This window comes from Schistocerca gregaria, chromosome 9, assembly GCF_023897955.1.
Source record: "Schistocerca gregaria isolate iqSchGreg1 chromosome 9, iqSchGreg1.2, whole genome shotgun sequence".
In the NCBI taxonomy this organism is placed as follows: domain Eukaryota; kingdom Metazoa; phylum Arthropoda; class Insecta; order Orthoptera; family Acrididae; genus Schistocerca; species Schistocerca gregaria.
In genome coordinates, this window is record NC_064928.1 from 77,446,882 (window position 1) to 77,463,333 (window position 16,452).

General features: G+C 39.8%; 1 protein-coding gene across 6 annotated transcripts in view; it reads right to left on the reverse strand.

Moving 5' to 3' along the window:
* Positions 1-16,452, reverse strand: part of LOC126291728 (uncharacterized) — a 200,238-nt gene that overhangs the window by 94,531 nt on the left and 89,255 nt on the right. The window contains exon 1 of one of the 6 annotated variants that reach the window (XM_049985395.1): positions 8,406-8,626. The exons of 3 other annotated variants lie outside the window; for them this stretch is intronic. The gene's annotated coding sequence lies outside the window, so the exon portion shown is untranslated. Of the gene's footprint in view, positions 1-8,405; positions 8,627-16,452 lie in introns of those variants that run through there. 2 more of the 6 variants (XM_049985399.1, XM_049985398.1) reach the window with 2 other exon arrangements.

Consider the following 16,452-nt stretch of genomic DNA (forward strand, 5'->3'; position numbering starts at 1 on the left):
TGTTAAACCTATTACTTCAAAATCATTCTTAACCGAATCCAGGTACCTTCTCCTTGGTCTGCCCCGACTCCTCCTACCCTCTACTGCTGAACCCACGAGTCTCTTGGGTAACCTTGCTTCTCCCATGCGTGTAACATGACCCCACCATCTAAGCCTGTTCGCCCTGACTGCTACATCTATAGAGTTCATTCCCAGTTTTTCTTTGATTTCCTCATTGTGGACACCCTCCTGCCATTGTTCCCATCTACTAGTACCTGCAATCATCCTAGTTACTTTCATATCCGTAACCTCAACCTTGTTGATAAGGTAACCTGAATCCACTCAGCTTTCGCTCCCATACAACAAAGTTGGTCGAAGGAGTGAACGGTGCACAGATAACTTAGTCTTGGTACTGACTTCCTTCTTGCAGTACAGAGTAGATCGTAGCTGAGCGCTCACTGCATTGGCTTTGCTACACCTGGCTTCCAGTTCTTTCACTATGTTGCCATCCTGTGAGAATATGCATCCTAAGTACTTGAAACCGTCCACCTGTTCTAACTTTGTTCCTCCTATTTGGCACTCAATCCGTTTATATTTCTTTCCCACTGACATTACTTTCGTTTTGGAGATGCTAATCTTCATACCATAGTCCTTACATTTCTGATCTACCTCTGAAATATTACTTTGCAAACTTTCAATCCAATCTGCCATCACAACTAAGTCATCCGCACATGCAAGACTGCTTATTTTGTGCTCACATATCTTAATCTCACCCACCCAGTCTATTGTTTTCAACATATGATCCATAAATAATATGAACAACACTGGAGACAGGTTGCAGCCTTGTCTTACCCCTGAAACTACTCTGAACCATGAACTGAATTTACCGTCAACTCTAACTGCTGCCTGACTATCCATGTAAAGACCTTTAATTGCTTGCAAAAGTTTGCCTCCTATTCCATAATCTCGTAGAACAGACAATAACTTCCTCCTAGGAACCCGGTCAAATTCCTTTTCTAGATCTATAAAGCATAGATACAATTCCCTGTTCCACTCAAATCGCTTCTCCATTATTTGCCGTAAGCTAAAGATCTGGTCCTGACAACCTCTAAGAGGCCTAAACCCACACTGATTTTCATCCAATTGGTCCTCAACTAATACTCGCACTTTCCTTTCAACAATACCTGAGAAAATTTTACCCACAACGCTGATTAAAGAGATACCTCTGTAGTTGTTACAATCTTTTCTGTTTCCATGTTTAAAGATTGGTGTGATTACTGCTTTTGTCCAGTCTGATGCCATACTGGCACAGAAATCCAAGAGTTGTTTCCCGTTCCTGTTGGCCTCCATATCCTCTCCAAATTTACCCATAACCTTTTCATACCCTTCTGTTCGATTTCCAATCCTGGCATTAAAATCACCCATGAGTAAAACACTGTCCTTGTCCTTTACTCTAACAACTACATCACTGAGTGCCTCATAAAAGCTATCCATCTTATCTTGATCTGTCCCTTCACAATGCGAATATACTGACACAATCCTAATTTTCTTGCTAGACACTGTCAAATCTATCCACATCAGTCGTTCGTTTACATACCTTATTGCAACTACGCTGGGTTCCATTTCTTTCCTGACGTAAAGCCCTACACCCCATTGTGCTATTCCTGCTTTGACTCCTGACAGGTAGACCTTGTATTCTCCCACTTCCTCTTCTTTTTCACCCCTGCCCCAAATGTCACTAACAGCTAAAACGTCCAGCCCCATCTTACTTGCTGCCTCTGCCATCTCTACCTTCTTCCCAGAGTAGCCCCCATTGATATTAATAGCTCCCCATCTCATTACCTTAGGAGTCCCTGGTTTGTCATTTAGAGGTGGGACTACGTCACCTCCAAAGGTCCGAGGCATTTTGCTCTTATTGTTACCAGCATCATATTTAAAGTACTAGGGAAGCAGGTTGCTAGCCTCACTTGCCCTGAGTCCCATTGGGTATTACCCCTAACGGTCGAGGGACTAACCGGTGGATTTGGTAGTCTTTGCCATATGAGCACAAAGGTGACCACGACTCAGAATATGTCCGAGATGCCCAGCCTTATTCCAAAGTAACTGGTATCCCGACTGTCGGGACCACTTACTTGGCCACTCATACGTTGCCCGTGGTTCATGAACTAGGACATGACTACAGGAGCCCACACCATGAACCACGATTAAATGAGCAATATAAAAAAATTAAAAATATTGTTTGTGGTGACAGTGTGGCGTCAATTGTTTTGTTACATCAACAACACGGAATTGTTTACATAGCGAAAACCGTAAGACCATTTACCTCACTTCATTCAACGCACCGCTACCAACATCTACAATTCAAATGGTTCAAATGGCTCTGAGCACTATGCGACTTAACTTCTGAGGTCATCAGTCGCTAGAACTTAGAACTACTTAAACCTAACTAACCTAAGGACACCACACACATCCATGCCCGAGGCAGGATTCGAACCTGCGACCGTAGCGGTTGTTCGGTTCCAGACTGCAGCGCCTAGAACCGCACGGCTACTCCGGCCGGCATCTACGATTCAAGCAGCAGCTGACGACATGTAAACTGCACTTTAACCTTCCGAATACAAATAAATTGAATGGCTATGAAACAATGAAATAAAGCCATGACAGGTCCACATATCTTACATTCCGCTTCAAATTCAGTTCTCCCTTCTTAAAGCCGGATGTTTGCAGGAAAGGACATCAGAAAATGTACACTTCCGTTTAGGCATAGCCAAATATTTTACGTAACTCACTCGTTTAAAAATGACACTCACAAATCGCACGTGCACTACAGGAAGCCAAGCCAATACAAAGCGAAGCTACGAAACGAAAATTTTAAATAATCGATATTTGCATTCGCTTATAGGTCGATCAACGATAACATCGACGATCCTGGTGCCACCTACTAACACCGCCTTCGTGCGTGCTTATCACGAAGGCTGTACAATAGTTAAAGTATTTAAGAAAAGAGCAATAGAACGGGACGAATTGTAAATTTAACTGTATTACGCTCAACTTTGCGAAAAAGCCGGGCACTGTAAAAAACCGGCCGGACCCCGGTCTAAAAAGGAGGACATGTCGGGATTAATCCGGACGTCTGGCCACCCTACCTAACTACAACTCAGACTGCTCTGCGCCGTGTGTGAATCTGGCAGCTTGGGCACTCAAGAAAAATGTTTCCGGGTAGCATCTGGCTGCTTGTTGCTACTGCTGATACAGCTCGTGTCTTGTTACCACAGCCACACCTCAAGAGCCGGAAGCGGGAGATGGTAGTGACTGCTCACACGCGACTCAACTGCGTATGCGCAAAAGCTCGCTGGCAACTACTCAAACGAACCTAATGAAACGCTCGTCGGAAGCAGTTTGTTGTTGTGAACTATTGGGTGGTCCTCGTCCGAAAGCATTTGACACATTTTGCCGCTGGCTTGTGTGTGCACTGTGTTTTGTTGGTGTAAATGGCGAATTTCCTTCGAAACTTACGTTTCATTTATTTTTTCCTTGTTTATGTTTTATAGCTGCAGCATCATATTGCAGTAGCGGGATAAAGTAAAATTCTTTGTAAGAGTATCAGTTCTTACCAGTCAAAACCACAAAAATATAAGTGAAAAGTAAAACAATCAAAAATTTCTAGAATTCTAAAAAAAATTCCCTTGTTTTTCCCGGTTTTCTCCCGGATGAAAAGATTTTCGGATTTTTCTCGGTTGTCTCTCTGCTGACCCACCTTGACATGTTCTGCGGCCTTCGGTGAACCATTCTGCACACACCCATTGTACTTTCGAAACACTTCGTCCCACACGAGCAGCAATTCCCTGGATGGATGCATCACATTCTCTCATATCAATGATGTGCCCTCTTTCAATCTCACAGATATGATGGTACGGTTCATACATAAGTTTGTGAGGCATCTTGCACGCCTACTCAAGTCACACTGGCCTATTACCTTCGGTTTATTGCGACAATGAGAGCACATTTTACTGGTACGTGGTGTTGCGGCGCAATATCAATGCAGACCTTGAACCTGTGGGCTGACATGGTTCAAATGCTATTCATTTCTGCATAATATACTAATACAAGTGTCCTATGATTATAAACGTACTATCTCTAGTAGTTCAAGGTGTCCTGTTTTTACTGAACATGAGTGAAGCATGTAATTAAATGCAATCCATCAAAACAATGAATGATAAATGTGAGAACATGATGCACATGGTGTGTTTAGGAAAAAGAGGTAGTTATTAGAGTGGTCAGAACACTGCCTTGTTCTTACCAAAAAAAATGAAAATGATGGTATGTCTCAGCACAAAAATTATTTTCTTTTTGTTAATTAGAAATATTCTCAGCGCCAATTAGGCACAGATTATTATGAACAGAAAATTTCTGAAATGCGTTACAGCAAAATTTGTTTTATTGTAATGTGACGCATAATAAGGCAGGTACTAATTTCGTAATGCTTTTGTGTCCCTATATAACGAAACAAGTGGTAAGAGAGATAGGAAATGACGACAGCGATACTTCTTTCTGGCAGTTTGATGATGTGGTGCAATAATGAAGGGTATGTACAGAAGCAATTACATGTTTAGTAAATAGATGTGCAAGAGTAGCCTATGCCCTAAAATTTAATGTGAAGAAGTGTGAGCTGGTGCTTGCAACAAGGAAAAAGACCAGACCTGTAGTAAACATGACACTGGGTGGGGAGCAGCTAAACATTGTGGAAATTTTCAAGTATCCGGGAAGTGTAACACGGGAAAATGAAATGCCCAAGAGATAAGTGAACATGCAAGGCAAGATGGTAGCTTTGTAAGAAATAATATGGGACAAAGAGCCCACAGGAAAGAAGTGTGAGAGAAATAGTACGGAATAAAGAGGCCCCACATGAAATTAAGAAGGTGACAACCAAACATATTAGATACCAGTACCAAATCTGTTGTACAGCATAGAAATCCGAGTCATGAAGGAAAATAAACAAGTAAGGCACAAAAGTCGGAAAGACGATAGATGAAACTATTAGCGAGATAATGCATGAAATAACCAAACACGAGAAGATTAAGGAGAAAATATTAAAATAGCATTGATATGTGAAGAGAATGGAGAAGTTGTGCATGCCTAGGAAGTGCAGGAGATGGCGATAGAGGGCGAAATACTGAGGGGAAGGACAAGGGATAAGCGGGTATTTAGAGGAGTAGAAGAAAGCACTTAGAAGACAGGATGGCACACAGAGTAGCGTCAGAGAGGTTGTCGGAAGAAGAAGCAGAGGCTTGTGTTCTAACCAGATCCTTCTAGTGGTGGGGAACTGTACACGATGCTGTTACTGTTATTGCTGATGATCAGAGTTCGAGCAGATGAGGACTTTTGTAGCTTTTAATGTCTCATGTGTCTGAGGAGTAAGAAAAACTACAGGGGGGGGGGGGGGGGGCAACTTTGAATCATCAGTGGAGATTGGAATTTCGTTGTATTGCTTATTGAAGACACTAAAAAAACCTCAGTCTGAAAACATGATATGACAGAGATCCTCTTGTACACCTAATGTATATAGTGCCATAGGCCAAGACAAAGAGAGAACAACATGACTTTTTTTCAACTTTTGTAGTGTTGTCTTCCTCAGTTGCGTGTAATATCACGGTATATTGATAAGTTTTACTTATGGACCGTCTGACAGCAACTGAATAAAACACAATTTTAGTGCCATACGCGTTTCGCCATTATTTTCTGCAAGGCATCAACAGTGGCAGGTTGTGTGGACAATTTCTTACATATTACGCTCCTGTTGCATTTTTGGTGTTGTTCTTCTTCTTATGAATGCCAATTTGCGTTTTTTTTAGCACATTCCACAGCACTATGAACTAAACGCTTGTTTTAAAGCCTTGCAGAAAATAATGGTGAAACGCGTATGGCACTAAAATTGTGTTTTATTCAGTTGCTGTCAGACGGTCCATAAGGAAAAATTATCAATATACCAAGATTTTTTTTATATGTCGGATGCCACAGTGAAAAGACTTCATGGACACAATATCTGTACTGTGAGCATTTCTTAATTGCGTCTAATATCTGCAATGTGATATCCAAATTAGCCAAAAAATTGGCCCACATGTTGCAACTTCTGATATAGTTCTATACAGACTATCCTACATAATTTGCCCTTCCTTCATACAGTACATCTGGATAAGGCTTTAGACAAACGATACAATTTAAAGGAGCAATCGCTTTTCTATGCAGACAGTTCTCATAACGCATTCATCAGTTATGAGACTGAACAAACCACAGTTTAAAAAATGGAACAATTTATTTAAAATATTACATGACAGTCCTTTAAAAGATTACTGTGACTTTTTCGAAATGCTCTAAAACGTAAACTGGAAGGTGCTTGAGGACAGATTCTAGTATCCTGTGAAATCCCACTTACAAAGTTCCAAGAACCAGTACTAAGAGTTGAATCTAGGAATGTACTGCAGCCCCATTCATATCAGTCCTATACAGACCACGAAGACCGCATTAGATTAGTTAACTTGAACAGAAGCAATTCTTTATGTTCATTATGCATGCGGAATGAGAAGAAACTCAATACACAGTACAATGGAAAGTTTCCTCTGCTATGAACTTCAAATTGGTTTACATAGTACGAATGTGGACGTAGGCCAAAATTCTCATTAATGTCTCTAATGTTTGTTTTTGCAGAAACGGCAAGGAACATGTTTCAAGTGTAAAATTGGTTCAAATGACTCTGAGCACAATGGGACTTAACACCTGAAGTCATCAGTTCCCTAGAACTTAGAACTACTTAAACCTAACTAACCTAAGGACATCGCACACATCCATGCGCGAGGCAGCATTCGAACCTGCGACTGTAGCGGTCGCGCGGTTGCAGACTGAAGCGCCTAGAACCGCTCGGCCATACCGGCCGGCTTTAAGTGTAAAGCTGCAGTGGTCAGAAATGGTACAATTACACCTGTACCATCACAAACACTGTGCTTTATGGTACCATAATATGAAATCTAATTCTCTGCTTGAAAATGGTGCAAAAGCCGAAATTTCAATAGTGCAATAAAACATGCAGCGGTGCGCCAGGAAGGTTCTCAAGAGGCACGACTTAATCGACAAACGTACTGTGCTTCAGCCAATTTGCGAATTATAACACGAACCAGAATGAAATTTTCACTCTGCAGCGGGGTATGCGCTTATATGAAACTTCCTGGTAGATTAAAACTGTGTACCGGACCGAGACTCGGTCCGGCACATAGTTTTAATCTACTACGAAGTTTCATTACACGAATCGTCATCGTGAAACAGTCTGTGATTGAAAATCTTATCAAAATTCCTATAGCAGTTCCTGAGATTAGCCTTCACGTGCAGGCAGAAAAACGCGGCGAGGTGGACTTGTAATTTATAACGTATGCTGGTAACAAAGCTTTTCTTGTTAATGACAATCTGTAATTAATTTGGTAAAATATTTATAAATCAGTATCGCGATCTGCTTTCCACAGTTCGGCAGGAATTTTCAGTAATGTGCGATCGGAAATTTACACAGTGCGACGTGGTTTTCTTCTGTACCGGTATGTAGAATCTGCCAACCTCTTACTGAGACCACAAGTAAAACATTATTAACTCACAAAGAAAACAGCAACATTATTTCATGGGTATTCAAAATGTGCCAGTCAAACTTTTTCTGTGCTCATCAACAGATTTAGAAAAAAAAGACTGGCACCGTTTTAAGAAGTAGAAACACGCGTCGTTTTCATAGGTACTAGAATGAGCCTACCTCCACAATTATTTACGGGACTTGAAAACACGGCAGACGCTTTTACTGTAGTCGTCGAAGACTAAAAAAAATATATAATACGACACGATTCTAACCCTATGATGAACTGAAACGTTACTTACTACAGATTATATGTAGCTCAATCGCGATTTTCAGTTGTTTATTAGCATTAGGGTAACGTCGACCAAAACATTCTTAGTACCATAAATACGTATTTTTAATTTCCCGCAGTGTGTCAGCTGATCATCTTCGCCAAAGCCACTATTACAAAATTTAAGGGGCGTTCTATATCGCCGGTTATCAACCCGATCTGCTTCCTCTTCCCCCTGTGTCTATAAAAATATTCAGTACTCTGTCTCCCGCATGCCTGACATATACTTCAGGGTTAAAAAGAAACAAACACGACACTGTTCACAAACATTACACACTGCAGGAAACACATTAGTGGGTGCAGATTGTAGACGGTGCAGAATACAAATGATGGAAAAAAAGATCACAGACCACTAAGAAACTGGCTGCGTAATTCGAAAGCAATGCTAAGAAATACTCGCGAATAACAGCAGTTCTACATTTCGATATCACATTAACGTTAACAACTAGCAGAAGAATTTATGGACGGAATACTATATAAACTACTTACCCGTTATGAGCGAGGGTTTGAATGCAGTTGTAAAATTCTCTCAATGGAGTATTGGTAGATTCCAGTGTTAAGCAGTTCGTCTTCCGCTCTACTAATGATGTTTTACTTTACTCGTTCAGATATTACCACTACAGAAATTAAAAAATCTAACAATGTAAAGCAGCAACATCGCGCTGTCACATTTTACCATTGTTAATCTAGCGTTCCGTTATCGATATCGCAGCTGATCGATAGCAAAGTTTGTTATGGTTTAGTGAGACTAATATCATCGGATTACTTTTATTAATATTTTTTGGTACGATACAGCTTCGATTTGTGCAGCAGAAAGGTCGCATTTCTTCGGCAACTGAACGCAACATATTTTCACTATAACATTAAACATTCTTTCATAATAACGCCGAAATCTCAGTTAATAGTGCAGGTAGATGACGAATCTTAGAGTAAACATACCAAATAAACGACCGAGTGATTTAGCTTCAGTCAATAGAATGTCTGTGTTGGTGAGAAAACCTTGCGTAAATTACTGCTATATCTATAAAGTGGCTGACACAAGAGGGCTATTCTTTCTCTAATATAACTGTATGGTTCATTTATCAAGAATAAACTGACCCACAGAGTCTATTAACATGTCATTTTCACAAAGGTCATACGTAATAGCAATTATCTGCATGCCTTACAGAAAAGGGCTAAGCAAAGCATTCATCCCTAACGCACATGTGGTTCTAAGGGTGGCAACTGCGTGCATGATCAACTTTGCATATGTAGCGCGATATAAAAAGACTAATTGAATGCCGTAAACGCTGTAATTAGTCTAAATTAATATCCGCAATCCCTACGGAAGCGATACCACACAAAGGGATGAAGTATGTTCCTATATGGGCCTACATGGGCGTCAGTAGAAATTTTCCAAAAGGGGGTGGGGCTAGAGTCTAGATTCTGTGAGTTTGAGAACATAGGCCTGTCAGTCCCAAGAATTAAGTCGGGCAAGGAGTATCCAAATCTTATAGTATAGTATATCAAACAACTGATGCCACATTTATGATTTGATCAGCTGAAATTACACCCTCTTATGATTAAATTAACGTAACCAACTTCAGTTAGATAATAGAGCTGTAAAATATTCATAAAAATTCATATTCATAAAATTCATATTCATAAAATATAGTTTAATTATGCATCAATAATGTTAGACAGACACTGATAATGGAACATGTAAAATAGAAACAAAACTCAAAAATGCTCTGAAAATACTGTTGGATGCGAACAAAAATAATCTAGAACGCCATTGATTGAAAGGTCACAACGTGAACAAACCTGAAAAAAAGGTTAGGAAATGCTTATTGAACTTAGATGGGATTTGTAAACATATCTTCAATTACAGCACTTCAGTCTTAAATGTTAATGGATTTGCTGCATTATGTTAATACCATCTTTTTTGAATGTTGACTGTTATAATTAAATTAGAAACAAAATATGTTTTGGCATCAAACTGTTTTGGATTATGTGGGTAAAATTCAGCCCAGGGCGAACATTCGATGAGATAAATATAGGAAACATCTCAAAAGAATTCTCACATTTACCATTTACCATTAAATACCTGAAAAATGTGGTATTGTTTCCCCAGTTTGCCACATTATTATGAAACCCTGCAATTGGCCTGTAGAATTTGTAAATATATGATCATGTGTTGCCTGTGCTGCACCCCAAAGGGTTTGAGAAGCGTAAGTCCTATACGCACAATCTGTCCAAAAATTTCTCAGACTTGTTTTATTCCTGATGCAACATTAATGCAGTTACTATGGTAGCAGATTGAACTAACAAAAGTAAATGATAGATGTGCATTCGACTAGTCGGCTGTAGCGGCAGTGTTGTGTATCGGATGTGGAGCTGTATAGTGTGTCAAGGCTATCGTCTCACAAATCGCAATGGAGCAAAATATCCAAATGAAGATATTCGCCAGAATGTTTTGAAGTTTGTCCTGCACAGTTTGACTACTGAACAACAACGACGCGTGAGCTGCGACTTGACTGAAATGCTAAATGCAGACAATTTTCTTCTCCCAAAAAATCATTATCGGTGATAAGAACCTACCACAAATCGATGAACAGTAGAAATTCACATGAGAGGTCGCAACCCCCCCCCCCCCCCCCCCACACACACACACCCCGCAACTCATACTAAACCTCCAGAAATGTCTCAGTTTAGCTGTTGAGTCTGTAGATGTTTGTGTAAGTGGGGTACAGTCCAACTGACAGCGCTTTCTCACCCGTGTTTCGCATTAAGTAAGCCAATCCGTCCTTGAAATGACTTTGTGAGCCGTCGCTTACGAATTCTTCCTACCTGTTACGTGTCGATGCTGTCGTAGTTTTGTGTCCCTTTGCATAGTCGTAGCAACGCCATCAGATTCTGAAAATGCAGTTCTGCTGTATGTTTTAAGTAATAAAACAGGAAGAAGTTTTTGTGTAAATAATTTTTGCACGGGATGTAATTACGGTGCGTTTATTTAAGAAACGCGTTAAAATGAACTTGTTTACACTGATTATAAGCTACCTATTAACGGTACGAAAGTATGGTCTACCGCACAACTACACCGAAAAGCATCCTATGGATGACTGCCGATTGCCTACTGTGGCGCACTGTCTGTAATTTATGCGTACAATCGGTATAGTTCGTATAAGGTGCAGAAGTTATTCACTTATTTTTTTTTATTATTATTATTAGTCGCAAAGCTCCCAGAGTGGAAGACATAAGTAAAGATGGTTCATTCGTCAAACTCAAGAAGAATTGGCACGATTAGTGGGAGTGACACAGCAAGCCATTTCAAAACGTCTCAAGGTTATGGGGATGATTCACAAAGAAGGAACCTGGATCCCGTGTGAGCTGAAACCAAGAGATGTTGAACGGCGTTTGTGTATTTGTGAACAGTTTGCCTCAGAGGCAGAGACGGAAGGGATTACTGCATCGCATTGTGACCGGGAACGACAAATGGATACATTAAGATAATCCTAAACGCAAAAAATCATGGAGATATCCCGGACATACTTCCACGTCGACGGCCAAACCGAATATTCACGCCTCCAAGATCATGCTCAGCATTTGGTGGGACCAGCTCGGCGTCGTGTAGTATGAGGTGTTAAAAACAAGTGAAACAATCACAGGTGCTCGTTATCGAACACAATTAATGCGTTTGAGCTGAGCATTAAAATACAAATGGCCGCAATTCAGCGAGAAGCAAGATAAAGTGAGTTTGCAGCACAACTCTCGACCCCACGTTGCAAACGAGGTCAAAACGTACATGGAAACGTTAAGACGGGAAGTCCTACCCCACCCGCTGTATTCTGCAGACATTGCTCCCTCTAACTATCACTTGTTTAAATCAATGGCGCATGGCCTGGCTGACCAACACTTCCGATCTCATGAAGAAGTCACAAATTGGATCGATTCGTTGATCGCTTCAAAACATGAACATTTTTTTCGTACACTGCCCGAAAGATGGGAGAATGTAGTGGCCAGCGATGGAAAATACTTTGAATGATACATGCGTATCCTATTTGTTTCATTAAAGCCTCAAATGCTGGGGAAAAAACGGCGGAAGCAAAGTTGTACGCCTTGTACTTTTATTCTAAAATTGTTCCTCACGTCTGTTTCTTCTTTGGTGATTTTGGCTAATTCCAAGACTTTTTAACATTTTGGATCCATTCTCCTCCATTAGTGAGGGACTCTACGTATTTTACTATTCTTTTTGTCAGTCTGTGTTCCGAAAGCCTCATTATGTGTTAGAATACTCTCAAATTTTGGACGTTTTCTGTAGTCTATATCCACAATTTTTCTAATTATGTTTATTCTTTCTTTAGATTTTCTAATTCAGTTTTCCTGTTTAGTACCAAGGTTTCGATGGCATCTAACATTCATGGTTTAATTACTGTTTTGTAATGTCTAATTTTGGCATTTAAAGATAAGCATTTTTTATTATAGAGGTTTTGCACTAATCCTAAACCTTTGTATTCTTTCTTGTTGTTCATATTTTTCAGAGACTTCTCCTAGATATTTGAAGTGTGAATGTCTAATTTTGGCATTTAAAGATAAGCATTTTTTATTATAGAGGTTTTGCACTAATCCTAAACCTTTACGAGCTTTTTGTATTCTTTCTCGTTGTTCATATTTTTCAGAGAGTTCTCCTAGATATTTGAAGTGTGATTGTTAATTTCTCCATATTTGGTTTGAATTTTGAAAATGTCTAAATTTGTTGTTGTAAACACTGTCTTTTCAAATGATATTTGCGGGCCGGCTTTCTCTGGGCATTCTTTTAGCGTTTCTATCTGTTTTACCGCCATCTCACAAGAATCTGTCATTATTGTGAGATCGTCCGCAGAGGCTAAGTAAGAGATTCATAGGTTAGTATTATTATTGTTTTGGTTCTTAATGAAATTGGTTTCCAGCAGTTTTCTTCTTGACGTTTCTTTTCCCATTCTTCCATGACTCTATGTAGAACTACATGGAACAACAAATGCGATAACCCATCACCTTGTCTAACCCCAGTTTTTATCTCGAATGGTTTTAAAAGTTTTCCCATAAATTTCAGTTTGGATGTTGGATTTGTTATTTTCTGCTGAATGATTTTCTATGTTTTCCGATCCAATCCTTTTTCTTCAAGAATCCTAAATAGTATGGGTCTATGAATCTTCCTTATTCTTGTGACTAATTTTAGCTTTAAAATTGGCTCAGGGCACGATCTATTTGGCCTGAAACCAGCTCGGAAATCTGAGGTTTTGAGTTCTAGCAGCTGTTGTGCTTTTTCAAGACTACAAGCTGATAATATCTTATATGTGACAGGGAGTAGAGAAATTCCTCTGTAATTATTCACATCAAAAGGGTGTATTAAGGCACACCTCCAATCTTCTGAGATTTCGTCGGTGACCATATATTTTGAATAATTCTTACTAGCTCCTTTCTTGAATTAGGCCTTAGACTTTGGAGACATTCGACCACAATTCCATTCTCCCCAGAGGCTTTATTATTTTTGAGTTTGATAATTTCTTCTTCAGTTGGCGGTGGAGGATCTTTTTGTTGTGGAGCTTTTGTGTTGGGAATTGGGAGGGTTTCTGTTGGTTCTGAACAGTTTAGCAGTTTTTCAAAATATTAGGCTAGTACTTCACAATTTTCGTCATCGCTTAGTGCTAAATTCCCATCTGGTTTTCGGAAGCAAATATTTTGAGGGCTATATCCTTTAATTTGGTTTGCGAAGGTCTTGTAGAATCCATGTGTATTATAATTTTTAAAAAGTGTTTCTATTGATTCTAGTTGCTGGATTAGATATTTTCTCTTTTCTTCTCTGATAATTTAATTCAAAACCTTAATTGAGTTGTATTTTGCGAAGGCTTTTTTGTGAAGTTCAGCTGCCTTTCCATATACTACATTCCGCCACGAATGTTTGGGTTTCTTCTGTAATGATATTTGTTATTTCATTTATTTATTAATATCAACATTTCCTGGCATCGTAAAATTACTGAAAGATAGTATTTATGACCGGCACGCTCCTCCTAATGCCTGAGTGGCAAAAGATAACTTTTGTTGGCAAATATTTATTAAAAACAATAACTTCATTCGCATCAGAGTAAATGTACTTTCCCTACGTTATCTCTTTGCTGACGTCACAAGCGATTTTTGCATCGGCACCCTATACCACTGGCTCTGAAAACGCCGATGGCCAACCGCCTCGGCTAGCCAGTGCAGGAACCTACCGCTTGCTCTGTATGTTCTGCAGCGCTGATACATTCACATGTGAAACAGCAAAACCGGAAATCAAGTAAAATGCGTCCTTATCTGCAAATAAGGGGTGCCTTACAATGTCAACATTTTTACATGCCCAACAGTCAAGTCAATGTGAAGTGTGAGTTGAATAACATCCCAAAGAGGGGCTTTTTTGATCGTTTCACATGCACATGGTTGTATGAACGTTCTGTGCGTCGTACTCTACAGGAAGGAGGCTATGTAAAACACCCGAAGCATTAAAACCACCATCTTAACTTTCCTCTGTTTTTTATAGGTGTAAGCCGACGCTTTTTGGATTGATGGGTAATTTCTTATAAACAACCCGACAACCAAAGAAACCCAGTTACGCTGTGATACAAAATTCTGTTACGCTCTGCAGTGTTAAATCTGAGGTTTAATAGGATTACACACATTTATAGAGTTTAGCGTTCTGTAATGAATCATTAAAAATATGTATACCTAGGCTAGAATTCAAGAGGTGCAGGGGCACCCTTTTGCCGACCCTATATCTGCATAATTCATTTACTACTGGGTCTTTAAACTTTGTTTATTTACTTTGGCGGTGTAACTGGTGACAATTTTCAACGGACTGTCAGTTAAGGCTTTCAACATTTCAATGACGCTCTCTTATGAATCAAACAAACCTGACGGCGTTCAACATTTCCCATTAGTACTTTACTAGTAAACTCCGATTCCTTAAAGAATCGAACTCCAGTGTATAAAACAGCTTCAAACGTCTGTTTACTCCGCAAATGAGTTAAAGTGTAACACAATACACTTTATTTTATAGAAAGTCGATACACATGACACACGACACAACAGAATCGAGTCACAGAGCGAACTCAATTCCTACTGTCAACCGTCAAGAGATGAGACTGCGAATCGTTTTCTCTGGCCAACGATGTTAACGTTCCCACAAATATTTGACTTGTAAGCATGTAAGCGAGAAAAAGTTTGAAATTCTGCTTCAAGTTTGCTGGAAGCCGCTAAGTGCTCTAATTACGCAACACTGGATGAACATAGTCTGGGTAATATGGATCCATTTTAAGAAAAAGCAATTTTTTCACATATCTCAATGTTTATAATGCTGAAACTTCCTGACAGATTAAAACTGTGTGCCGGACCGAGACTCGAACTCAGTACCTTTGCCTTTTGCGGGCAAGTGCTCTACCAACTGAGCTACCCAAGCACGACTCACGTCCCGTCGTAACAGCTTTACTTCTGCCAGTACCTCGTCTCCTACATTCCAAACTTTACAGAAGCTCTCCTGCGAACCTTGCATAACTAGCACTCCTGGAAGAAAGGATATTGCGGAGACATGGTTAGCCACAGCCTGGGGCATGTTTCTAGAATGAAATTTTCCCTCTACAGAGGAGTGTGCGCTGATATGAAACTTCCTGGTAAATTAAAACTGTGTCCGGAGTGAGACTCGAACTCTGGACCTTTGCCTTTTGCGGGCAAGTGCTCTACCAACTGAGCTACCCAAGCACGACTCACGTCCCGTCCTAACAGCTTTACTTCTGCCAGTACCTCGTCTCCTATCTTCCAAACTTCACAGAAGCTCTCCTGCGAACCTTGCAGAACTAGCACTCCTGAAAGAAAGGATATTGCCGAGACATGGCTGGGCCACAGCCTGGGGCATGGAGCTTATAGTGTTCTTTATCTCCTGAATTATGTTTCGTACAATGATATATCTTTCCAGGTAAATTCAGTGATACATGTACATACGTTTGGTAAAGTATGCTGCGAATAGAGTTAGCAGTAAGGAAACAATAAACTAAAACGTCATGTATGAAGGTTAGTCTTCATGTCTGGTAAGAAGTATTTTCATAAATAATGCGACTAGAAAAGCTCAGAGAACCTTTAAATTGCATTACAGTAAAGTGCATGGTGAAACCACGCTATAACAAAATAGCGTTAATTTTATATTAATTACTGAATCTAATGGGAGAAGCGCACATAAGTGCCGGGTTTGGGCGGGAAAAACAAAAATGTATCAGAAAAACGGGAAAATTAAATGAATGACTACCAACACGAAACAGTAGCATAAAATGTGGAGAAGCCGACACACTAAATTCTAAAAGAAAAGCCAGTACATGACAAACGAATATCTGCAAAAAATAAATAATACTGGAATCGATAACTAGCATTAACCTGTGTAGGTAAATTCCAGTTACAGATTCCAACCGCTCCACGACTGATATGCAAATTATTTTTGCAGCTGTATGCACTGAAACGTAATACCGTTTCCACATTTGAAATTGCTCTCTAAAAC